General features: G+C 46.3%; 1 pseudogene; it reads left to right on the forward strand.

The window, feature by feature from the left end:
* The first annotated feature begins 10,708 nt into the window (after positions 1-10,708).
* Positions 10,709-10,875, forward strand: LOC132237872 (U2 spliceosomal RNA; annotated as a pseudogene).
* The last annotated feature ends 16,745 nt before the right edge of the window (positions 10,876-27,620 follow it).

Consider the following 27,620-nt stretch of genomic DNA (forward strand, 5'->3'; position numbering starts at 1 on the left):
TGCATTGGGCACATCATTCTCAGGGTCTGTGAACAATAATATACACGGAGCCACTTGGTAACGGAGCCAGAGCCGCCGGCCCGAGGAACCGCCTTGCACGTCTTAGGCCTGAAAATGTTGGAATGTTCAAAACAGCAAAATAACCTTCGGACAGGGTTTGCGGGGATAACATGAACGCAGATATTTTGACTATTGGACTGATGACTACTGGACAGGAAAATGTAAAACATTCTTTAGAATCAGCGTCACTGTGTTGGCTTATCCGCAGCTATAGAAATGCCTGCCTTCTACTGATGTGATTATTCCCCTTCCCTTTCCCATCAGCACCCTGGCCTCGTCTCCTCATGGAACATGACTTGGGCCTCTGCTTGCGTCAGAGCTTCCTGAAATGTCTCAAATGTGTGTGGCCTTTCCCTTTGGCCTCTTACAGTTAGGTTAACCCTTTGAATGCCAACCAATATCCTAGGAACTAGGCTAAAATTGCCAAGGCATTTTTGCTGATTTTATAGCAGGTTAGGAAAAAAATTATGAATCGCAAGTAAATGAAGTTACATATTCAATATCTTCCACAAAATCATCATCTTCACAGCAAGAATTGACATATTTAGCAATATCATCATCACTAATAAAAGCAGGCTTAGAACTGGACACTGCAGGAGGAGTGCAATTGCGCTCCCTGGCACTCTAGGGGTTAACAGATAGTATGCTGTGGATCAAACATGCCGTGAAAACTTTTGCTGATGTGAGAAAATGGTCATGAAAACACCGTTACATGGAAAAGCAAGTTATCAATCCATTCATACCACATTTTTGCCCAATCTGTTAAAATATATTCATATATGTCTGAAAAAAGGGAGAGGGAGAGAGATAGAAACATCAATGATGAGAGAGAATCATTGATTGGCTGCCACTTGCATGCCCCACACTGAAGATCGAGCCCAAAACGCGGGCATGTGCCCTGACTGGGAATCAAACCATGACCTCCTGGCTCATAGGCCGACACTCAATCACTGAGCCACGCCGGCCGGGCACATAATTTTGAAATGAAGTAACAAGTCAAAGGTCCAAGTTCATGCTCTGCCCCTCGGAACCTGGGTGAGACAGCCCCCTCGCAGTCAGTTCCCCCACCTATAACAGAGGGCGTAGCTGCTTTTCTGTTCACCTCACGGGATTAGTATTGGGTCCAAAGAACCCCACACTGCATGGAAAGTAAGGTAGGGCCGTTCTCTCAGAAATACAGTCAAAACTCTTTTCAACGTAGGGGATCTTTTACTAGAAAGCTGGGGGCAGGCTGGTTCTGATAGATACATCCTTGCCAGGAGCAAACTGCTGGAGACGAGCTGTGAGTCACTCTGTGAGTCACTGAGGCAATGGCAGAGGAGCCAGGAAACATCATCAGACAGGAGCCCACTAAGGTCTGCGGTGGGAATGCACGTTCAGCCTTTTCCCAAACACAGCGTGGGCTTTGCAGCTAAATATTTTGACTGCTCTGCCATCTGGCAGTATCAGTTTGCAGCCAGCCTGGTTCTGAATCTCTCTTCCATGAGAGATTCCTGGCCATCTCAACACAGAAAAGGGGGAGAACTGGTTTTCTATTTAGCCAACATTCAGCTTTAGGGTCACAACTAGGCAAACTGCTCCAGTTGCCAGCACTTGACATCAGCACCCCAAATTTCCCTTTCTTATTGTCCCATCTTTCCTTGACCTACATGCTCTCTTCTTCCTCACTTTGAAAATACTTCCTGGTAGTCATTTACACACTAGTAAGAATTTGAATCCCTCAGTCTCCTCTCGCAGTAGCATTGTAAGCTCATTTCTTTTGGTACAATGAAAAAGGTTCTATCTAGTGCTAGGAAAACTGAAGATAACAGTGAATCGGATGGAAGGAGGGAAGGAAGGTCAGGTGACTTTAAAGGAAACACAGTCACATCCCCCCAGGGCAGGGGCACCTACTCGTCCATCCCAAAGTCTGGTCTTAAAGCAATGTTAATGGTACCTGCTTTGGGGAACCCATGCTAAACTGGAATCTTCATGGAAATGAGTGGTTGTAGTGCAGAAGCTGTGCCTCAAAGTTCCACAGGGCAGAGTAAAAGGCAAACTCTCAACCCGGGCCCGGAGCCTCACGTGATCTAGCCACTACCCACCCCTGTGGGGCCATATCTATGCCATCCCCCCTCCCTCTCGTCCAGCCACGCGGGGCTCTTCCTGAACAAGCCAAGCTCGTTTCTGCCTGGGAAGCTTTGCACTTCCTGCTTCCTCTCCTGGAACACTCTGCATCTCGTTCCCAGGAGGAGGGGGAGCCCCGCAGGAGCCACAAGATCAGATCAGAACACCCAGTTCTATTTGCATTTCAGTCAGGTGATTGTTTTTAGTACATGTATGTCCCAAATATTGCAGGGGACACACTTATACTGAAAACGTACTCGCCGTTTATCTGAAACTCAAATTTACCTGGGTCCCCTATTTTTATTTGCTAAATCTGTTAGCCCTGCCTGGGAAGTCTTTCCTAATGACCTCATCCAGACACTCTCCCCACCCCAACGGCCTTTCGCTTTCATCACTCTACTCTCTTATCTCCTTACCCTGTTTCTTTTTTTTCTTTCTTTCTTTTTTTTTTCAGAAAACTAACAGGCACATGACGTTATATATTTCTTTGTTAGCCTCACTCACTAGTCAAATAGAAAGTTCCATGGTTCTATGCACAGAGAAACGTTAGATGTCTTGTTCTTGGCTCTCTCTCTCTCTGGTACCAGGAATATGATAATTAAAATTTCATTTGGGTGGATGGATGGATAATGGATGGATGGATGGCGGCTGGATGGCTGGAAGTATAAATGTGTTTTGCATACATACTTCCTTTTCTTGAATCTTTTACTTGAGGGAAAAGGCAGATAACTTCCAACATGAGTTTTCAGTTCAGGGTTTTCTGCTTGCTGCCTCCTTAACTCACAGTGCTCCCCTCATCCGCCACTAGGCCTCTTTCTATGATTCTGCCTCTTTCTGAAATGCCCAGCCTGCTTTCCCTGGACTTTCCTGCCCACCCCCTGGCATCCTTGCCCCCCAGAGTGGGTCCCACCCCTCTCACCTAACTTCGCTGGCATCTGAACATGCACAGAGAACCATTACTTTTCCTTTAAGTCTTCAAGATGTGAAGGCTCCCAGGAAGAGAAGTTTGTCCGTTCTCCTTGAAGTGAGTGAAAGATTCCAGGAGCAGGCTTTGGTGAGAAATGAGAGGGGGAGCTCCCAGGGCCCCTGGACTGTGGACAGGAGCCTTGGACAGGAAGCAGCGAAATCGGGGCAAACTTCCACTTTCCGAGGCCAGCGCCTTCTGCCTGCACTAAGCCTTCTCAGCCCTGGGCCGCCTTGAGGATTGGCAGCAGCCCGCTGTCCTGCACCTTCACCATCAGCCCCTGAAGAGAAAAGAGGATGCTTTGGTCCTGGTTTCAAACCTTGCTAACTGTCATTGGCCAGCACAGTACAAAGCCCTCTTTGTGAGCAAGGTTAGATCCCCATCTCCTTACTGCTCTGGAAACCTGGGGACAGAGAACAATGCCCCCAGGTCAGTCCCAGGCCTCGCGGGCAGTGCCCCAACTGGACCAGCAAAGGAGTCCCGAGTGAAGCAGCCTCGCGGTGGCTGAAAAACGAGGCGTGCAGTCCTGTCATCAACCGAATCGCCCTGTAGGGCCTCCTGACCGATTCTGGACTTCTTTGCGAGCAACTTCGAATTCCTGTGTCATATTTGGGTCAGAGCAACAGGAGGGACATGTGACTTGCTTTAAAATTAGCCTCCAAACTCATTGTGTAACAGCCCTGGTTTCCACTCAATGGACTGGTGCTTTGAGAGGCAGGCACAGCACTTGCAATGAAGTCTGTCCGATGAGTTCTCCTAAAGAAAATCCTTCCGATTCACCAAGGCTCAATGTTTCCACCTGTAAAATGGGGTAGATTTGTTTGAAAGAAAAGAAATAAAGGCTAGAAAAAGAAAAGTAGCCAATACATCCAGACCTAGTCCCCCACCCCACACAGAGTTTTTGGGCTTGTCAGCAGGTAAGAACAAGCCCTTCTAGATTAAGAAGGTACAGAGTAGTCACAGCATGTAAAGTACAACACGGGGAATATTGTCAATAACATTGTAATAACTATGGTTGGTGCCAGGTGGGCACTAGACTTATGGGAGAGCACTTCTAAGTTATATAATGTCTAACCACTATACAATACACCTGCAACAATAATATTGAATGTCAACTGTAATTGGGGGAAGGGGGGAATCTATATATAAAATTATAGGGGGAAAATTATATGTAAAAGGCTAATATGCAAAGTGTCCCCAACCAGGAGACTGGGAGTTCAATCACTCACTATGACATGCACTGACCACCAGGGGGTGACCCAGAATGAAGGAAGGCCGCGGTTGGCAGCCAGAAGGCCCGGATCGGCCCTGATCACCAGCCAGGCCTAGGGACCCTACCTGTGCATGAATTTCATGCACCGGGCCTCTAGTTATAAATAAAAAGCCAGGTGGCGTGGCTCAGTGGTTGGAACCAGGAGGTTCCAGTCAGGGCACATGTCTGGGTTGCAAGCTTAATCCCCAGTGTGGGGCATGCAAGAGGCAGCTGATCAATGATTCTCTCTTATCATTGATGTTTCTATCTCTCCCTCTCCCTTCCTCTCTGAAATCAATAATATATATATAATGAAATGATTATAAATAAATAGACCAAGCCCTTCTAATCTCCAAGAGAGAAGGCCATCGCCAGCGTCCAGTTGATGTTCTGATAACATAGTGAGCTCAGAAAACGAATTTCAAGTCTTGGGAAAACAAACTTTTCCTTCTAACTCTTTTTCCCAGGACAGTGAGCTAGCCTTCACACAAATTCAAAATCCACAGAAACAAAACCCCATCCTGACTGCTGCCCTTCCCCAAGGACACAGTTTCTCCAGATTTCTGACTCATCTTGGCAACATCTGCAAATAAAACGGAATGACCCAGAGGTGGAGCAGATGCGAAGAAGTATGTGTGATTGCATGTGCCTAACATGTTCCTTCTGACAGAAACGTGTTCCCAGGACCTACTGAGTCAGTCAGAGGAATGGCCGGTTGTAACTTATCTCACTTTAGAGGTGGTGGGAAACTTCTAAGGACCAGGAGAGAGGCTGCTGAAAGAATTGGGCCCCTTTTTAAGTAAGGGACAAAGAACATGTAACAGTCAGCTAGAATCCACCAACATGGGGTTGGTCTCTGTGGAGCTGGGTGTATGACTGGGCAGGAGGCCTCTGGTGCTTAAAGGAGATCTTCGAGTCAGGCCGACCTGGGTTCAAATCCCAGCTTCCTAGTCATGGCCATGGGTAAGCGACCTGGCTTGTTTGAACCACACTTTGCTCATCTGTGAAATGGGGATAAGAACAGCACCTATCTCATGAGGCTGTTGTGAGGTTTAAATGAGATACTACTTATCAAAAGGGCTTAGCAGAGTGCCTGGCACATAGTCAAGTTCAAAAAGTGCTTAACATTATTAGTAAATATTGTAATTAGTCCTGGTTTCCCAAGGCTGCCATAACAAATTACCCCAAATTTGGTGGCTTAAAGCAACAGAAATGGATTCTGTCACAGTTAGGGGACCAGAAGTCTGAAGTCAAGGTGTTGGCAGGCAATGCTCCCTCTGAAGGCTCTAGGGCAGTGATGGCGAACCTATGACACACGTGTCAGAGGTGACATGCGAACTCATTTTTTTGGTTGATTTTTGTTTTTTAAATGGCATTTAAATATATAAAATATCAAAAATACAAGTCTTTGTTTTACTATGGTTGCAAAGATCAAAAAATTTCTATATGTGACACGGCACCAGAGTTAAGTTAGGGTTTTTCAAAACGCTGACACGCCGAGCTCAGAAGGTTCGCCATCACTGCTCTAGGGGAGAATCCTTCCTCGCCTCTTCCAGCTTCCGGGGCCGCCGGCATTCCTTTGCTTGCAGCTGCAGAACTCCACTCTCTGCCTCCACGTTCCCACGGCCTTCTCCACTTCTCGCTTTGTCTCTCCTCTATCTCTTACAAGGACACTTGCCATTGTATTCTGGGCCCACCCGAATAATCCAGAATGACCTTAACTCAAGATTCCTAATGTAACACAATTGCAAAGACCCCTTTCCCAAACCGGGTCACATTCACAGGTTCTGGGGATTAGGATGTGGGCATATCTGTTGGGAGGCACTATTCACCCACAAACTACGTACTATTTTCATGCTTATTTGACCAACAGTGCAGAACTGGCCGCAGACGGGACAGGGGTCCTGGGCCCACTGTAGAAGGCCCTGGGGCACATGCAGCTTGCAGCCCCGAGTATCTGTCCATCCGCAGTAACTAACATCATTCAGGTCCCCAGGACTCCTCTGCCTTTTGCCCTGTGTTCTCCCAACAAAAGCTAACAAGGTGTGAACCAAGGTGTGTAGGGTGTGCTAGAGCTGACGTGAGGTACAGACACCTCCTTGGAGAGGGAGGAGGCTGTGGCAGCTGAAGCTCCTGGGAGGGAGGAGAGAGCATTAGCGCTCCAAAACCTCCTCTCCCACGGCCTGCAGGCAATAGATTCTGGTTTCTCCAACTTCCAATGTATGGCTTGGAATTACTCATGAATTCACACAGTATTCACAACAGTTCATGTTACTCTTTTTTTTCTTTTGTCAGATTTTTAAATTGAATTTTTGAGAGAGAGGGAGGGAGAGGGGGAGAGAGAGAGAAACATCAATGTAAGAGCAAAACATGGATTGGCTGCCTCCTGCAGGCTCCCCGACCCCACCCCACCAGGGATCAAGCCCAAAACCCAGAGATGTGCTCTGACTAGGAATCGAACCAGCAACCTTTCGGTGCACAGGATGATGTCCAACCAACTGAGCTGCACTGGCCAGGGCTCATGGTTCTCTTAAATGTTTGTATGTGTAGGTGCACACATAATATGCGTGAAGCATTACATCATCTCATTACAATACTATGTGGATCTAGATTTTTAAAAAATATATAGTTTGAAGGGATTTTGAAGATCATGATATACATGATAGTGAGTTAGGATAAAATTAAGATATTTGTAACAGTGTCTGTGATGGCAATATAGCCTATGAGATCCAATTACAATGTTTGATATATAAAATTCATTTCCCCAAATTAACGTTTTACTTTAAGAATTTTATTGATAATTTCAACTACGGCTGCCTCTATAGAGTAATATTTCTACAAATTGAAATTTAAAAAAATAAAACTAAGACTTGAGAAAGGTAATCTTGTTTGGCCTTAACATCAATAGGACCCAATTTATGTGAAAATATAACAACATAAGCAGTGATTTTGCTGAAATTAAAACAAGGAACATTAATTTTATGGATAAGTAAACAATTATACATGAATTGCATATGTATTTATTTCATTGCTCATTTAAACATGTCAGCCAGTTAACAGAACACCCACAAATGCACAATAATAGTGAAATCCAGCTATTTAAATTTTTTTGCCAACTTTTCAGTTATATAAAGCCATAGGTTTCACTTTTCCCCCCAGCTTTTTGCTATGAAGATATATTTACCCAAGTACAAGGATGAAGAAATTGTATTTAGATATTGGACATCAGATATGTGGGCCTCCATTCATACTCTTGCCCAGGCCTGCAAATGCCAGGGGCGGGCCCGCTGCTTCAAGGTCTCATCTTTAACAGGGAACACCTGCACTTAATGAGAGTGTGTGTTTGTTTGTCTTATTGATTTTCGAGAGAAAGAGAGAGAGTGAGTGAGAGATTGACTTGTTGTTCCACTTATTTATGCATTCATTGGTTGATTCTTGTATGTGCCCTGACCGGAGATCGAACCGTAAACCTTTGCACATCAGGACAACACTCTAACCAACTGAGCTGGGGCCAGAGCCTCATGAGTTTTCTTGATTTGGAATCTCATTCTCTGTCCCTTGGCAGGATGACATCCAGGCCACCTAGGAAGAGGGTCAGCATTGCTGGTGTTCCCGGGTCACCGAAGGGAGTCCACGGGAATGCACGCAGCAAATCAGGACTTGCCTCGGGGAGCAGCCTGTCCTAAACTGGAGGCCCAGCGGGGCCATCAGTGCTGGAAACAGCACCATTTTGCCTCTTCCTCCCTTAGACTATGCTAAACCATCTTTTACTCATTCCTACAGAACCTGTTGCCTTTGTTTCTGCCCACGTGTTGTATTGACATGGAAACTTTGCTGGTGAGAAAGTTGAGGGCCTCTCCTAGCTAGGGCTCTCCAGTGGCACCTCTGACCCCAAGGTTTGCATGTGCAAACCTCTGTCTCCCGAGATGTGCAAGATGCAGTGTGACCGCCCCAGGGAGCTCGACAGCTGCTCAGAGCGCCCAGCTGAGCGGGGCCAGGGCTCCAGGTGAGTGCCCTCTGCTCTCCTAGCCCCGCACCCGACCACACCCCCCGAACCCCACTTGCAGGGACACCTTTTCTAATTCATCCGCCAGGAGTGCACTTTGTCTAATTTGTATACACCGGCCTGTATCGGCCTTTGGAGGCTTGCCTCCACAGTCTTTTCCTTCCCCCTCTACAAAGCAGTGTTCAGCACTGGCAGTTAACCTAGATGAAGTGGAACAAGATATAGGACCCAAGTTGTTTATCCTGCAAACAAGCATATCACCTACCCAGGTGAGCTGCCTTCTGAAGCCTTGCATAACAAACGGACAATAGACAGGGTGCAACCCCTGAACAAACTGTACCTGAGCTCTGCTGACCTGGAGGCTGCCACAGCCAAGTTAGAGACCAACATGCAAAGGGGCCTGCCCATCCTGCTGGCTCCCTGCCAGCCCAGAGCTCCAGCAAAAGGCCCATAAAAGGGTCCCTCCTGCCCTGCCCTTGCAGCTGAGTCTCTCTCCAGGCTCCTGGGCGCCACCTGCTGGCTCACGGCTTCCCCTCACCTGTTCTCCGTCTATACCAGCGGTTTTCAACTGGGACGATTTTCCCCTCAGGGGACATTTGACAATGCCTCGGGACATTCTGTTTGTCACAGCAGGGGGAAGGGGTGCTACTGGCACCAGGAGGGAAGAGGCAGGGATGCTGCTAACCTGTCTACAATGCGTGGGACAGCTCCCCGCAGCAAAGCATGATCTGGTCCAAAATGCCAAGAGCGTGCCGAGGCTGCGACAGCTCCGTGTGTACCTTCGCTTGGATCCCTGTACCTGGGTCAGGTTCTCCCGTGTTACTGGCCCTGGGACTGATGCTCCGGCCTCCCCTGGCCCCAAGCCCACTCTCAGCAAGGACGCAAATGCCCCGTTCCTTTTGTTCTTCAACCAGGAGCCACCAAACAAAGGCGAGGCTGCCCGCCCTTCACCAGGTTCCTGCCAAATCCTGCAAACATTTTCTGGGGCTCTGCAAGGAATCCGGCTCCCACCACCACCTTCCACCCCGGAACGTCAAGCGAGGCCCTACAGGACCAACTTAGTCAATGCCAACACAATCTTGCTTTTTAAATGGCGTGTGTTAAATTTTTAGTTTCGTGTTTGAGATGGTCTGATATATAACAGAAAAACAACCAAAAAAAACAACACCCTAGTAAGCTCTGCTCTTTGCAAAGGATCCATGTGCTTCTCGCACTATTAGCTGGTGGTGTGCTATTTTTGTTGTAACTTATCTCCTTTCTTAGATTTTTTTTTCAGATCCACCCTCTCTACCTCCTTGTACCTCATGAATCATTACAGCTAATTTCAATTTTTCATCACATCCTTTAGTTTCTCCACACCTGCACTTCTTTTAACAACAGAGCTCATCATATGGTGGTAGGATGATGCCCCACTCCCATTGTTATCCCCATATTTGTAAATATGCTACTTTACATGGCAAAGGGGGACCCTGCAGATGTGGTTAAATGAAGGCCTTTGAGAGGGGGGAGTAATCCTGGATTATTCGGGTGGCCCCAACCTAATCACATGCTTCCCTTAAAAGGGAGGACCTAGCAGCGCAATTTACAATAGCTAAGATTTGGAAACAGACCAGGTGCCCATCAGCAGGTGAGTGGATAAAAAAGCTGTGGTACCTTTCCACAATGGAATACTATGCTGCTGTAAAAAAGAAAGAACTCTCACCATTTGCAACAGCATGGATGGACCTGGAGAGCATTATGCTAAGCGAAATTAGCCAGTCAGAGAAAGACAAGTATCACATGATCTCACTCATATGTAGAATCTAATGAACAAAATAAACTGATAAACAAAATAGATCCAGAGACAGAAGCATGGAACAGACTGTGGAACCTCAGAGGGAAGGCAAGGAAGGGTAGGTGGGTAGGAAGAGATCAACCAAAGAATTTGTATGCATATATGCACACAAATGGACAGACAATAGGATGCTGAAGGCCTGGGGCAGGAGGCAGGGGTGGGCTAGAAGGGGTCAATGGGTGAAAAAATTGGACATATGTAATGCTTTCAACAATAAGGATTTTTTTGAGAAGGGAGGACTGCCATAACAGTGTTTCTCAATGGTTAGAGCATAGGCCTACACACCGAAGGGTCATAGGTTCAATTCCTGGGTCAAGGGCATGTACCTGGGTTGCAGATTCCAGCCTCTTGCAGAAGGCAACCAATTGATGTGTCTCTCTCACATCAATGTTTCTCTCTCTCTTTGTTCTTCCCTCCCTTCCACTGTCTCTAAAACAATCAAAGGAAAAAATATCCTTGGTGAGAATTTTTTTTTAAAAGGGGGAGATTGCTTCTCGGCCTTTTGGCTAAGATCAAGTGTAGTATCTGTTCTTATCAGTTTAAAAGGCGGGGAGGACCTTTCCCAGCTGTGGTCAGAGAGGTAGACATGACGGGGAAGAAAGGTCAGTGAGATGCAATGTTACTGGTTTTTAAAGTGGAGGAAGGGAACCGTGAGCCAAGGAATGTGTGGAGCCATTAGAAATTGGAAAAGGCATTCTTGGTTGGGTAGCTCAGTTGGTTAGAGCTTTGTCCTGATACACTAAGGTTCTGGGTTCAATCCCTGGTCAGGGCACATACAAGAAGCAGCCAATGAATGCATGAATAAGTAGAACAACAAACTGAATTTCCTCTCTCACACACTCACTCTTTCCCTTTCTTGCTAAAATCAAACAATAAAAATTCTTTTTGAAGAAAAGAAATTGGAAAAGGCAAGAAAGTGAATTCTGCCCTGGAGCCTCAGAGTGAATTCGGCTGCCTATGCCTTGGTTGAGCCCGATGAGACCCATGTTGGACCTCTGACCTCCAGCTTTTTTTTTTTTTTTTAAGCCACCATGTTTGTGGTATTTTGTTAAGGCAGCCAGAAGAAACTAATACAATCCCATATTTCCCATCCTCCATACTCATTAAGATATCTTTCCCCTTAAGACTATTCTTGACTTCTAAAGCTCTTTTTTTAAAAAAAATCTTAAACATCCTTCTTTATTTCCTTTGTTTTGTTTTCCATTAGCAAAGATTTATCCAGACATCCCTTCTTGATGTTTCTAGGAGCTGAGAAGTTGCAGACTTTCAGTCTGTTGGGATGCAGCCTGGTGATCTACAGGTCTCATTTTGCAAACAAGAATGGGAAACTCCAGAGAGGGCAAGGGCTTGTCAAGTTCACGCTGTTACCCAACAGCAGGCCGGCACCACACCCCATGTCCTGACTCACCAGCTGCTCCTATACTCACTTCCTTCCTCTTAAAAAATAACAGGACCAGCCCATTGACTCGCAAAGAGTGTGCTTGCATTTTCCACGTATGGGGCTCAGAAAACATACTGATCGTTGATACTGTACAGACCATGGTTTCCTGGCAAAAGTCCCAGGGAGCTACTAATCCTCCTATCTAATAAAAGAGAAACATGGTAGTTAGCGTACATCCGCTACCCTTCCCATTGGCTAATCAGCGAGATATGCAAATTAACTGCCAGCCAAGATGGTGGCCGGCAGCCAGGTGGCTTGAGGCTAACATGAGGCTTGCTTGCTTCAGTGATGGAGGAAACCAACGTTCCCCGCCTGCCTTGCCAGCCTCTGAGCCTGCAGTTTGAAACATTGTTACAAATATAGAAGCTAAACAAAACCCCAGAAACCTGCTTTCGGCCCGCAGGGATCTCAGAGCTGGAGTTGATACAGTGTTTCGATTATAGAACCCAAACAAACCAGATACCTGCTTTCAGCAGCAGAGGCCTCAGAGCTGGAGCCGAGCCTCAGAGCTAAAGCTGGCCCAGAATAAAAAAGAAAAAAAGAAGCACTTGGGCCGAAACCGGTTTGGCTCAGTGGATAGAGCGTCGGCCTGCGGACTGGGGGGTCCCGGGTTCGATTCCGACCAAGGGCATGTACCTGGGTTGCTGGCACATCCCCAGTAGGAGGTGTGCAGGAGGCGGCTGATCGATGTTTCTCTCTCATCGATGTTTCTAACTCTCTATCTCTCTCCCTTCCTCTCTGTAAAAAATCAATAAAATATATTTAAAAAAAGAAAAAAAAGAAAAAAAAAGAAGCACTTGGGAGCTTCGGTCGGCCTGAAAACAGCCCTCAGCCCCTCACCCAGACTAGCCAGGCACCCCAGTGGGGACCCCCACCCTGAAGGGTGTGTGACCAGCTGCAAACAGCCATCATCCCCTCACCCAGGCTGGCCAGGCACCCCAGTGGGGACCCCCATCCTGATCCAGGACACCCTTCAGGGCAAACCAGCCAGCCCCCACCTGTGCCCCAGGCCTCCATCCTATATAGTAAAAGGGTAATATGCCTCCCAGCACCGGGATCAGCGGAGCCGAGAGGCCTCCCGGCATCGGGATCAGTGTGACAGGGGGCAGCGCCCAAACCCCCTGATGGCCCTGCGGTTCTGTGTGTGACAGGCTGCGGTGCCCCAACACCCCCCGCCACAGGCCCTGCTCTGTGTGTGACGGGGTAGAGCCATAACCTCCCCATTGGCCCTGCCCTGAGTGTGACTGGGTGCGGCACCCCAACCCCCTGATCTGCCAGCTCTGTGTGTGACAGGGGGCGGTGCCCCAACTCCCCTATTGGCCCTACTCTGTGAGTGACAGGGGGGAGCTCCCCAACCCCCTGATCGGCCCTGCTCTGTGCGTGACAGGGGGGAGCTCCCCAACCCCCTGATCGACGCTGCTCTGTGCGCGACAGGGTACGGAGCCCCAACCCCCCTGATGGGCCCTACTCTGTGAGTGACAGGGGGCAGCGCTCCAACCCCCTGATTGGCCCTGCTCTGTGCATGACAGGGGGTGGCGCCACAACCTGCCCATCGACCCTGCCTTGAGTGTGACAGGGGGCGGTGCCCCAACCCCCCAATCAGCCCTACCCTGAGCGTGACTGAGGGTGGCATCGCAACCTCCCGATCCGCCCTGCTCTGTGCATGACGGGGGCAGCGCCCCAACTCCCCAATCGGCCCTGCTCTGAGCCCGACCAGGGGCTGCACCTAGGGATTGGGCCTGCCCTCTGCCACCCGGGAGCAGGCCTAAGCCAGCAGGTTGTTATCTCCCGAGGGGTCCCAGACTGCGAGAGGGCACAGGCCGGGCTGAGGGACCCTCCCTCCCCCCCGAGTGCACAAATTATTGTGCACCAGGCCTCTAGTCCTATATAATAAAAGGCTAATATGCAATGGGTCAAATGGTGGAATGACTGGTTGCTATGACACGCAATGACCACAAGGGGGCAGATGCTCAATGCATGAGCTGCCCCTGGTAGTCAGTGCACTCCAATAGGGGGAGCTCTGGTTAGCCAGAAGCTGGGCTAAGGGCTAGCAAGCACAGCGGTGGTGGTGGGAGCCTCTCTGCCTCCTCTCAGACATCCCCCCAAGGGGTCCTGGACTGTGAGAGGGCACAGGCCGGGCTGAGGGCTCACCCTCCCCCTGAGTGCATGAATTTCGTGCACTGGGCCTCTAGTACAGAATAATATTGAATGTAAACTAATTGAAAAATAAAAAAATTGGAATAAATAAAATGACATTGATGATTCAAAATAAAACATCATTGTTCATTTGTGGGGAGGAAAGAAGTCCCATGGAACTGAGTCTGGGGAGATACTCCAGGAAAGTTTTTGAAAGCTCCGCAGTGAAATAAGCTTGGTAGGCAGCATGACTGCCCCTGCCCGGGAACGTCATTGCGCACCTACGCATGATAACCTCCTCAGAAGCCCTGCAGAAGGGCATGAGTCCTTGCCCAGAGCTCGCCCTTTGTGTGCGACACCCATCAGCAGGCAACAGAAATGCTATTGCGATGGTCTTCCCATGTCCTTACTGGGCCCTGCACCTGTGGCCTGGTTGGTTTAGCACCTGAACACTCCGCCTGGGATCCTCCCAGTCCAGCACGTGAATGCTGAGACAGAGCTGGCTGCCGTCCACTCTCCCTTTCAGAACCCCACTAGCCACCTTGCCCGGAGCAGCCCATGGCCAGGAACCAGGCAACCAGGGCCAGGCCCTGGGCTGCAGAGCCCACGGACATTATTCAAACTACCCAGCCCTACGCCTGCTCACCCTGCCCCCTCCCCCCTGCCCCTTCTTGAGGAAGAAACAGTAGAGGCTCTTACCCGCCTTGTCCCCCACTCCCTCTGCCCCTGACCACCTCCATGCTTCCCCGTGTGGCCTCCAGGGCGGAGCGTGCCCTTGGGATCTGGGAGTATAACCAACTGTCTTCATTGGCGGTCCTCTCCTGATTCGCTGGCCTTGTCTTACCTAAATAATAACAAAACCTTTATTTAGAACAGGGGACGCGCAGCAGCCTGGGGAGAGGCCCAGGTGGAGAGGAGCGGGAAGGAGCCATCCGCGAGGCCGACCCACCCGCGCCGCTAAGCCTTCCCGTGACCGCAGCCCCGCCCACACCTGTGCACCGTCTCGCGCGGGGAGAGAATCAAAGCCCCACCGCCCGTCCGAGCCGTCCCACATTTGCAGCCGCGGAAACTGAGAGATGCGACATGGTCGTGTTTGCTGTGCTTACTAGTAAGTAAAGTTGTTCCTCAGCACCAACTCACGGGTGGAGGCCTGCGATTTAAACCAGGTCCCTGGAACCCTAAGGTCCAGGGGTTTCCATCGCCTCTCCCGCATGCCCGCGGGCGTCGTATTCAGGTGCTTTGGACTTCTGACTCAAACGGTAGGAAAAAATGTGTTATCTCGCGTCGTAAGATTCCAAGAGCTAGAGACTTCAATTCCAGGTTTATCAGACAGCTGTGGCATTTGAGGCACCGCACGCACACATGACAATGTGTGTGTTCCCAGAAGTCTTTCCGTTGACTTCCTGCCATTAGCCAGAACTGCAGCACATGCCCATTTCTAAACCAATCACTGGAGAGAGCGGTGGGAGAATGAGAGCCGGTGACTGGCTCACACCAGGCAGGGTTTCCCCTTGAGGTTGGGGGCGCTCTTCAACAAAATCAAGGTCCTGGCAACAAGGACTGTGCAGGAGAAGGGTTGGGGTGGCTCTGAATAACTTAGGTACATTAACCTCTACAGGAGCCAGCAAGAAGCCAGCTGCACTAGTGAGAAGGGAACACAAGACCCCGAGGCGGGTGGGGAAAAGCAGAAGAAAGAGGCAGGGGCAGGGGGGTCCAGGCCCACCTGAGAGAAGCTTCCCCTAGAACCCTTGTGCCCTTCCGGCACTCTCCTGCCCCAGGATAGGATACGTAAGTATTGGCACATCTGACCGTTCTCCCACTTTGCCAGTTTGGGTCGGGGTGGCATAACCCAACTGCCTCCAAAAGCCTCTTGGCCTGTGGGCCTAGAGCAGACTGTGGACATGTGGGTTGGCTGGTGACAGCTGATTGGAATTCATCTGTATTCTCTGGGATGGAAGGAAGCAGGACGTGTGTATAACCTCCTCCGCCATTAAGACAAGAAAGGGCGATTTGCTTAAATGGTAATTGGTGTCACCAAGAACATTTGGCCTCCTTTATCTGGGTATGGAATAATCCAACCCAGATAATCAGAGATGTGAGGGGACCGAAAGTTTAACTCCTGCCCTGGCCAGTTTGGCTCAGTGGATAGAGCGCCAGCCTGCAGACTGAAGGGTCCTGGGTTTCATTCCAGTCAAGGGCACATACCTCAGTTGCAGGCTAGGTCCCTGGTCCTGGTCAGGGCATGTGTTGGAGGCAACCAATCGATGTGTTTCTCTCACGTTGATGTTTCTCTCTCTCTCTGAATCTCCCCCTCCCTTCCACTCTCTCTCAAAGTCAATGGAAAAATATCCTCGGGTGAGGTTTAATAACAACAACAAAAAGTTCAACTCCTTTATTTGGTAGCTATGGGATGCCAAGTTCATGTTGAAGTGACTTGGCCGGGGTCACAGAGGCAAAATTGAAACTGAAACTGAATCTTGTCTCTTGCTTCAATGCTCTTTTCCATGACGCCTGTGGAAGAAGATTTCACGCCAGATCTATAACCTTATTTTTGAAACACAAAATTGCTGGGGAAATGTCCTAACAAAATTGCTGGGTTCCATGACCATTTGAAAGTGCAAACTACGCTTGATATCGAGACACGCGTTTTTAATGTGACTAATTAGACTTTCAGGCTCTACCCTTAAGACAGTTTATCTGGTGTTTACCCAAACAGGCCAAAAGTACAGCAAATCATTTTGTTGCTGTTCAATAAATTACATGGAAAATTATCAAGAGTAATTCTTTTCCAAGTGACAGCAAAAATTAGGCACTTGAAGTCTCCTGTTCGGGAGTTCACTGGACTCATTATTTCAGAGAGAGTATGAACGAGCTCCCTGCGATGATCTTTCTAATAGAACTCTTCTCTCGGCCAGCCGACTTGCAGAACTGCCTTTGTGCTTGACACAGATGCCTATCACTCTGGGCACGATGGGCTTAATGGTGTTGGGAGAACATTCCAAATGTTGCTTCTTAGATGACTTTTGCACTTGGTTTCTTAGTTTGAACGAAGTCAAAGGGGAGACTCACATAGCAGCTGAGTGAGTCTCCTTAGCATCACTGGCCATAGCTTTCCTTTACAAGACCCGTTATGACTTTGGAAATGGGGTGACATTGGTCTTAAGGGAATGGAGTAAAGATAAAACCTGCTAAGGTGGCTCTAGGAGAAAGAGGGGGGTAGAGGGAGAGAGAGTTGGGGGGACAGGGTGGATGAAGATGAATTTTGGAGTTACAATTATAGCAGTTGGAACAAAAAAGAAGTGTTTTAACAGCTATCCATAATAAATGTGTTCTTTATTATTTTTAGCCATTATTGTTATTCCCCCCCCCCAAAAGTAATTGAAAGCATTCCTAGGTTACATAAATGATTCACAGAACATAATCTAAGGCAGCCTGTTCAGTAACCATTGTTCCATCCTTCACTAATTTTCAAGCTGCCAAACCACTCTTGGGAAAACATTCTTAGTTAAGCAAACTAAGATTTGTTTGTCCTGACCCAGTAGGCACACAGTGAACAAGTTAATGTGGGCTGAAACAAGATTAGAAACAAATCCTGATTAAATGATTTATTAATCAAATGTACATTGGACACTTTTGTGGACCATGTTATGAGCTATGATAAAAGAAATAGTAAATAGAAAAAGACAGAGGGTTTTAATTCGGTGTAATGCCATGATGGTGCCATGGACAGCAGGGTGGAAATGCACCGGGGAGGGACCAATCCTGATTTGAGCAAAGAGATCGTCTGGAAAGTTCTGAGGAGGAGGAGACATCTGAGCTGAATGTGGAAGGATGGGTCAGGGTCAGGCAGAGATGGAGGTAAAGAGAGCAGGAAAAAACAAAGGCTTGGCGGTGCAAAGAGGGGCAAGGCAGGTCCAAGGACCTCAAAGGTGTCAGGAGGGAGGCAAGGAGGGAGGAGGTGGATGGTGCAGAGGGCCCAGGGGCCAGCTCACGCAGGACTATAGTGGGAGCAACTGAAAAAACCATTTCAAGCAGGTCAGGTTTATTGGCGTTTACTGGAGGCTTGGGGAGGGTGTGTGTGTGCGTGCGTGTGTGTGTGTGAGAGAGAGAGAGAGAGAGAGAGAGAGAGAGAGAGAGAGAGAGAGAGAGATCTTGTTTAGAAAAGTTTTAAGCTTACTTAGTAAAGGACAATATGAGGCATTTGAGATCAAAGGAACTAGTACATTCTGTCACTCAGTATTGCAACATCCTCTTCACTCACACAGTACATTAGGATGAATGTATTCTCAACAAGTATTTCCTTCGTCTTTAACACAAAAGCACAGACATTTTTTCGTGAGAGTAAGCAAAGAGACACCGAGCTTCGATGACCTCCTTTAAACATCCCAAGACCTCACTGCGCAAGTTCCTCGCTGTATTTCAGACTGGCTTCCTCAACCTTTCTTTCATCGAAGTCTTAACAACTTAGTATCAACATGTGACCTTAAAAACTGTACAAAAGGCAATTGGGGGGGGGGGGGGCGGGGGGGGAGACACTGTGTTCCTAGGAGAAAATTCTCTCCCTGGCCTCCCCTCCCCCCACCCAGACGTGCCTCTGCCTGAAGTCTTTTCTATTTCAGAGTCTGATGCCATGTTCTTTAGATCTCTGTTACCCATTGTCATTTGCCTGAGCCATACCTAAGAAACCGAGAAATTCTTTTTCGTGATTTGATCACTTGGAACTTTGTAAAGAAGGAATAGTAAGATTACCGGTCAGATTCAGGCTTTGTTTAAAACCTGCTCTAGAGAATTAAAGGACAAGTTATGTTTATTTAAAAATTTAATCATTACATCTCAAGAGTCGCCATAGCCACGCTCAGCGCAACTTGAAAAGCACTTCCCCCAATGTTGGCAGGTCACCCAGCACATGCATTCTTCCTTGCAAGTTCAAATTCACTTAAGATTGTGCATGTCATCTCAAACATTTTATTTTGGCTCCTTTACTGGTCACCATAGCAACATCTTTTTTAAAAACACACAAATAATGCATTTAATCAGATAACTCAATATTAGGAGCTATGTACCGCCCACACAGAGCCTGTCCTTTTGTTTTAAGCACAAAGAGCCCCAAATGTAAGTAGCTGTGAATATTTACAAATTGCTTTAAAAATTTTATCTGAAAGAGGCTCATAGATTTTAACTCAATGGGAAAAAATTATAATTTTTTTGTCTGAATTTTCTTGAAGGTTAGTAAAGGATAATTTAGCAAAAACAAACCATAGAATGCAGCTACATTTTAAAAGTATTTTGTAGATTTGTAAATAAACAGTGACTTCATCGGCCTATCCTCCGGAAGGTCGTGGAAGCTCTAAATAGACTCCCTACATGCCGAGCTGTGCGCTTTCCTTATCCCTTCCCCAGACGCCATATTTTAATGACATAAGTTGAGAAATGCTATCATCTCTTTGAAGATCCAAAGAAGTTGCCTTTTGAGACACCAGAAGAGTTAAACTGAGCTTGAAACAGTATTAAAGGTTTATCTCACAAGGTTACTGCCTCCCAAACAAGCCATGGTCCTGGAGATCAAATAAAGATGATTTTAGCCCGGCTGGTGTGGCTCAGTGGTTGACCGTTGACCTATGAACCAGGAGGTCATGGTGCAATTCCTAGTCAGGGCACATGCCTGGATTGCCGGCTTGGTCCCCAGTGGGTGGCGTACAGGAGGCAGCCAATCAATGATTCTCTCTCATCATTGATGTTTCTATCTCTCTCCCTCTCTGAAATCAATAAAAATATTTTTTAAAACATAATAAAGATGATTGCAGTGGCAGGGCTGGGTGGGGGGAGACGATGGAGAGGGAAGGGAGGAGGAGGCAGACCTCTGAGCCCTCTCTTGGTTGAAACAGAGAGCAGTTGGAGAGGAAACATGGGTTAATGTGAAGGGAGACAGTAGAAGTTCATCATTCCGGGTACAGGGTGAAAGGAAGGAGGCATTCTAAAAATAATGCCTTCTCCTTCAAAACGGAAGCAGTCTGCAAGAAGCACAATTGGAGAGCTTATTAGCTGACTCCTGTGCCCTCTTGCCACTGACCATGCCAGTTTCGGTCCTACAATGGCAGTTCATTCTGCCAAAGTCAAAAGCATGGAGGACACCAAAGAACTTATATCTGGTGGCACAAAACGAGCTGCGATTTCACATTGGTGTGAGGGGCTCCCTGACCTCTCCACTCTTGCTGCTCTCCACCAAGGCAGCTGAAAAGGGAGCCGCCAGGTCGCGTTGTCACTGGTAGGCATCCTGTCATTCCAGCGCATTGGCCTCTTGCGGTATCAGTTGCTTTGGGAGAAACAAGGGCAGGGGAAAGTTGCCAAGACAGTTGATTATCCATACCCCTCAATTTCATTTTCTGTGCCCTTTAGGCAAAAGAGGCCCTTGATACAGCTCCCACTTCCTCCTCAAAAGCTGGCCACCCAGACTGATCTCCCTTCTCAAAAAATCCTGTACAGTAAATTGTTTTAATTCATATCACTGACCCCATGACTGGTGTTACGGGATATATCCCTTCCTTATTTCCTCTCCTTCCTGTGTCTTTCCGCCCTCAAGCATTTTTGGGCCCTGACCTAATGCTAAATATATGATAAAGACCAGAACATTCCCTGCCCTTGAATTATTATTCTCAGTCCAGTGAAGGAGACAGAAATTGAGGTCTGAAAATTGTGAATAGTACAGCAATTTGTCACAGAGTTCCAGCTCATATGGGAAGTAGAACTATGCCTCCTGACTCATAATGAAGACTTCTGTGCTCATCGCTGCATGCAAAACATGTGCTATTTATAAATGGACAGCTTCCATCAATAAATAGATTTATCATTTCAGAAAAGGCTATTTGTGCCAAGACAGCAGAATTTCAAGTACTAGCTTATCTTCCTCCCACTCCCTAAGCGAAGACTTTATTTGAAAGAATATGTGTGTCCACCACTAGAGAGGCTGCCCAAGAACTCAAGTCTCTCTTGCCCAGTGACTTGGAGCACAAGTGGGAGGTCCCCTCCCTCTTCAAAGGGCCCCCTCCCCCTCCCTTCACACACTTACTAGCAGTGGCTCTTACATTTTCTGAGCCTCAGGTTTCATATCTATGACACAGGGATAATACTTCCTTTTTCGTGGGTGGTTGTGATATTTAAAATGGGATACTGGGACACAGTAAGTGCAAGATGTGGAAGTGGTTACTACTCATACAGAGACTGTCTGCCCACTCCTCTCATCATAAGTCCCCTCCCTGAGAAAGATGGAGAGAGAAGGTCTGGGTAGTAAGTGGTTTCACAAGCCACAACACCTGCCAGGCCCTTCTTTCTGGAGGGATTCGAGCCCTGCAGGTGTTGTGGTTGGTGATGCACTAGAAGCAGAGGTTCAGGCCTTCTAGGAAATTCTTCCCTGTGTCTATAACAGAGTGTCCCCTGCACCAGGCTTCTGAGGGTAGCCAGGTAGCAGCACCAGGGAATATGAGTTGAAGAGATGAATGCCAGAGATCAGGAGACATAATAAAAGGGATGAGTAGCTTACAAGTTTATAGATAGGCTGGTGACACAAAACCAGAGAAAGCTTTGGGGTATGTTTACGGGTATTTATTCCCTTCTGAGCAACTCTCAAATCCTTTTGCTTTCAGATTCATCCCAACATGACTACACTCATGAATCTCAGAGGAAGCAGGTCTCCATTGTGTGAGTAAATTTTACTTCATTCACTGCCTCTCAACCCCCTCCTACTGCGAACTGTCAGGCCCCTTCCCCTTCCCCCATTTTTCCTAGGGGGTCCAAAAGTGGTTCTCTAGAGAACAATTGGAAAACCACTAACATGGTGCAGTGTTGGGATTCTTGTTCATATGCTAAAGCTCAAACATCACTTCTGTTTCAAAGATCACTTCCTCCATGTTTTGGTCAGCTATAGCAATATAACAAACTCCCAAATGATAGTGGCTCAAAACAGCATTGATTTTATTTGCTTGTGATTCTATGAGACAGGAATTCAGGTGCAGCTCAGCTTGGGGTCAGCTTGGGTCATCGATTCAACCTCATTCCCCTGATGGCTGGACTGGAAGGTCCAAGAAGGCTTTGCTCACATGGCTGGTGCCTGGGTGCTCTCCACGTGGCCTCGATCTGGCCACATGCCAACTTGAGCTTCCTCACGACAGGGTGGTCTTCAGGCAGTAAGACTTCTTACATGACAGCTAGCTTCCAGGGGAAAACATTCCAAGCTACAAAAGTAGAAGCTGCAGATCTCTTAGGGCCCAGTCTCAGCAGTTACACGGCCTCACTTCCACTGCACTTGATTGGTCAGAACAAGTTTCAGGACCAGGCTAGATGCAGGGGGAGGATAAATAGACCCCCACCTCTCCATGGAAGGAAGGGCAAAGAATTTGAAGCCATCTTTAATCTACACAATCGGGCGGCCTTCCCAGACCTCCAGTTTAAGCCTCAAATCCCTATAGTTTCTTCTTGCCTCTTGAGTTTCGGCTTCATGACATTTATCACAAGTTAGTTATGTGATGAGCTGTCTCCCTCACAGGAGCCTTAGTGTCAGTGAGGGCAGATATGAGGTAAATCTGCGTGCCCGCTGCCTAGGGCAGTGCCCCGTGCACTGTAGGCTCTTGAAGAATGTTTCCTTTGAGAACAGAATAAAATGTTATCAAGATAACAAAACAAAGAAAAACCACAGGTAAAGTCAGAACAACAGAATGTAGTACATATAATTTAGTTCTTTGGAGGCAAAAAGATGAACTAGTGTGCTGAGCCTTTGAAGTCTGTCTTTTGTGACACTAAGCCTCTCATTAACCACCTAGAAATCTCATATTTCTGATCTCTTCTACCATGGAAGAAAACATATGCCAGGTTCTACCTAAGCACTTCTGTATATGCATCTTTAGGAGTATCTATTTACCTATCTATCTATCTATCTATCTATCCATATTTTGTTTGTTTTTTTTTAAATCTTTATTGTGGACAGTATTACATAGGTCCCCTTTCCTCCCACATTAATCTCTTCTAGCTCGCCACCACCCCCTCTTGCCCCAGGTCTTTACCACCCTATTGTCTGTGTCCATGGGTTATGCATATATGCATACAAGTTCTTTGGTTGATCTCTCCTATCCACCCACCATCCCCTTCCTTCCCTCTGAGATTCCACAGTCTGTTCCATGCTTCTATGTCTCTGGATCTATTTTGTTCATCAGTTTATTTTGTTCTTTAGATTCCACATATGAGTGAGAGCATGTGATACTTGTCTTTCTTTGACTGGCTTATTTTGCTTAGCATAATGCTCTCCAGGTCCCTCCATGTTGTCTCAAAAGGTAAGCAATCCTTCTTTTCTTTCTTTTTTTTTTTTTTTAATATATTTTATTGATTTTTTAGAGAGAGGAAGGGAGGGGGACAGAAAGCCAGAAACATCGATGAGAGAGAAACATCGATTCAGCTGCCTCCTGCACACTCCCCACTGGGGATGTGCCCGCAACCAAGGTACATGCCCTTGACTGGAATCGAACCTGGGACCCTTCAGTTTGCAGGCCGACACTCCATCCACTGAGCCAAACCAGTCAGGGCCGATCCTTCTTTTTTACTGCTGCATAACATTCCATGTTGTAAATGTACCACAGTGTTTTTTATTCACTCATCTGCTGATGGGCACTGAGCTGTTTCCAGATCTTAGCTATTGTAAATTACATTGCTATGAACATAGGGGTAAAAGGTTCAGGGTTGGGCCGGGTTCACACAGAACGGACTCAAGGCTCAGTGTAATCAAAATTATAATTTATTCCAGGCACCTGGGTGCAGGTGGTCTGACTCAAGAAAGAGCCAGTGGTTAATTGGGGAGGGAGCAGGCTTTTTATGCGCTCAGGGAGAGCTGCAGACGGGGCTTCGGCTTGACCCAGGTATTAGGGCCATGCCCCATCATAGCTTTATGGCCTTGTCCTTTGTTCTTCTGCCGGCACCAGACGTCCTTTCTTGGGGGGCTGTGCAGGGGTGATGGTCTTCAGGAATTTCTGTAAAATAACCACTCAAGGGGAGCATGTTTGTGCAAGGCTTTAGGCTAACAGAAGGAGCTTTCCCTTTGACATTTGTTAGATTTTGTAAGGCTCAAGCCTTGTGTTCTCCAGTTAACTCTTTCAAGGGGTGCATACATTCTTCCTGATTGGTTTTCAGGTTTCTTAGGATATATTCCTAGAAGTGGGATCACTGGGTCAAATGGCAGTTCCATATTTAAATTTTTGAGGAAACTCCATAATGTTTTCCATAATGGCTGCACCAGTCTGCATTCCCACCAGCAGTGTACTAGGGTTCCTTTTTCTCCACATCCTCACCAGCACTTGTCATTTATTGATTTGTTAATGGTAGCCATTCTGACAGGTGTGAGGTGATACCTCACTGTTGTTTTAATTTCTATCTATCTGCTGGTCAGTGACTGAGCATTTTTTCATGTCTCTTGGCAAAGTGTCTATTTAGGTCCTTTGCCCATTTTTAAATTGGATTATTTGTCTTTCTTTTGTTAAGCTGTATGAGTTCCTTATATATTTTGTATATTAACCCTTTATCAGATGTACATTACCAAATATGTTCTCCCATACAGTGGGCTCCTTTTCCAATTTGTTGATAGTTTCTTTTGCTCTGGAGGAACTTTATATTTTGATTTAGTCCCATTTGTTTATTTTCTCCTTAGTTTCCTTTGCCTTAGAAGATGTATCCATAAGCATATTGCTATGAGATATGTCTGAGATTTCGCTGCCTATGGTTTCTTCTAGGATTTTTATGGTTCCCCAACTTACATTTAAGTCTTTTATCCATTTTGAGTTTATTCTTGTGTATGGTTTAAGTTGGTGATCTAGTTTCATTTTTGTGTGTGTATCTGTCCAATTTTCCTAACACCATTTATTGAAGAGACTGTCTTGACTCCATTGTATGCTCTTGCCTCCTTTGTCAAAAATTAATTGAACATAATTGGGTCTATTTCTGGGATCTCAATTCTGTTCCATTGATCTATATGCCTGTTCTTGTGCCAGTACAAGGCTGTTTTGATTATGGTGGCTTTGTAGTATAACTTGACATCTGGTATTGTGATTCCTCCAACTTTGTTCTTCTTTCTCAAGATTGCTGCAGACTGGAGAGTGGGGAGTGGCTGGGGAGAGATCCATGGGGGGAAAAGGAGACATATGCAATACTTTAAACAATAAAGAATTTAAATTCTTTTTTAAAAGCTTGCTGTAGATATTCGGGGTCTTTTCTGGTTCCATATAAATTTTTGGAGTATTTATTCTAGATCTGTGAAGTATTTGTTCTAGAACTGTGAAATATTTGAATAGGGATTGCACTGAATCTGTAGATTGCCTTGGTTTCATGATGTTAAGTCTACCAATCCATGAACACGGTATATTCTTCCAGTTGTTTATATATTCCTCTATCTCTTTTTTCAACGTCCTGTGGTTTTCCAAGTACAAGTCTTTTACCTCGTTGGTTAAGTTTATTTCTAAGTATCTTACTTTTTTTTGTTGTTGCAATGGTAAATGGGGTTGTTTGTTTAGTTTGTCTTTCAAATGAGAATTCATTATTGGTATATAAAAATGCCATCAATTTCTGGGTGCTAATTTTGTATCCTGCTACATTGCCAAATTTATTTATTAAATCTAGCAGTTTTTTGGTTCTCTGATTGAGTGATTTTTTTCTACCCTGTCTTCCAATTTACTAATCTGATCTTCAGTTTCCTTTAATCTGCCGTGTATTCCTTTAATGTGTTCTTCATTAGTGCTATGTAATTCTTTATTTCTGACTGTTCTTTTTCCATAGGTACTATATTTTTTCTCATGCTGTTGAGCATCCTTGCCAACATTATTCTGAACTCTATGTCTGATAAATTTCTTATCTCCATTTTGTTTAGCTCTTCTTTTGGAGAATTCTCTGTTTCATCCATTTGGGGGGTTAGTTTTTTTGTCTCCCCATTTTGGCTATCTGTTTGAGTTTGTATCTATGTATTAGGTAGATCTGCTATGACTCCCAATCTCTAGTGCAGGACAATGTCAGATCCTGTTTTTGTCTGGCCCTGAGTACCCTGTTTGGAGCTATCAGCAATCCACAGCTTGTGACTCCCTCTGCTGGGGCTGTGTACCTTTGGAAAGGAGCAATGTGCACCAGGGTCTGCTTTTCCTAGACCCGGGCCCAGAAGGAGATCAGGCAAAGACTCAAAGCTTCCAGAGAGCCACCTCTGCCTGCAGTCCAGTACACACTCAGTCTTGATTAGCCTCAAGCAACGAACCACAAGGTGGGACAAGAGGTCTTCCAACAGGTTGTTGCCATTTTATTCATATATTTTCCTCCTCCTCCTCCTCCTCCTCCTCCTTTTCCTCTTCTTCTCCTTCTTCAACATTTCATGTAATACTGCTTTGGTGGTGATGAACTCCTTGAACTTTTTCTTGTTTTAGAAGCTTTTTATCTGGCCCTCAATTCTAAATGAGAGTTTTGCTGGGTAGAGTAATCTTGGTTGTAGGTCCCTACTATTTATCACTTTGAATATTTCTCATACTCCCTGCAAAGTTTCTGTTGAGAAATCAGCTGATAGTCATATGGGCGCTCCCTTGTAGGTAACTAACTACCAACCTATTGCTATTGCCCTCTTTAATTCATTCAAGGACGCTAAAATGTGTCCGAATTTATTTGTAGTTGGCAGCAAAATGCTTGCCTTAAAGATGACTGCTAGCCTATCCTCTAGGCCAGTGGTTCTCAACCTCCTAATGTCGTGACCCTTTAATACAGTTTCTCATGTTGTGGTGATCCCCAATTTCATTGTTACCAATTAAACATAATTAAAGCATAGTGATTAATCACAAAAACAATATGTAATTATATATGTGTTTTCCAATGGTCTTAGGCGACCCCTGTGAAAGGGTCGTTCGACCCCCAAAGGGGTCATGGCCCACAGGTTGAGAATCGTTGCTATAGGCAAAAATTTATGGAACTCATCGCAAAATGAAAATGCAGAGTACCTTGTTAAAAAATTAAGAATTTAAAGAAATCAAAAGCAAAGCATCAAAACAAGTGGTTAGCCCTATGCAACAGCAAAGACGACAGACCCATGATGCTGGCCCTGCCTATACTAAAAGTGCTTTTCCAGAAAAAATACTGCCTTATAATTTCAGCCTGTGTCTGAAACCCTGATTTTTGTAAACCACTATACTGGTTATTAATTGAAATTTCTCAATGTATACATAAGCCCATAATCCTAACAAAAAATATTTTCATTTTTCAATGTCCCTTTCTAGCTCTCTCGGGCATTTCTGGTCAAAAAGACATGGTGTTGCCTTCTTTACTCTCTACATAGGAGAATTTCACCCAACATCATTAAGATCACCCCTTGCCACTGCTTCAGGAACAAGCCATTTCTCCAAGCCTGCCCTGAAGCTTTGGTAAGAGGTCTGAGGGCAGGGGAGTATCTTCCTCAAACCTACTCTCAGAACTTGGTCTTTTCTTCTCTGGTCCTGATGCTTCCTTGAAGGAGACAGAGAAACTGGGGATGACTCTCTCAGCAGCGTGATCTGCCATTATTACAGAGCTAGTTATTGGCAATCTCAGAATTAGATAATACTGTAACGTAGCTATCTCTTTCAATATGGTTTGAGGTAATGAACTCCCATCAAAGCTTGATAAAAGTAAGTTCTTCATTATGAATCTTGAATTTAATCTAGGCACTGCACTGGACTACACTCAACTCAAAAGAGTTGATGGTAGTTGCTTTATTCACATCCTCATTCCCATTTTCTCTCAATCCACTCCAGTCAGCTTTCCATACCCACTCCTCTACTAACTGGC

The sequence above is a fragment of the Myotis daubentonii genome, chromosome 6, assembly GCF_963259705.1.
Source record: "Myotis daubentonii chromosome 6, mMyoDau2.1, whole genome shotgun sequence".
NCBI lineage: Eukaryota > Metazoa > Chordata > Mammalia > Chiroptera > Vespertilionidae > Myotis > Myotis daubentonii.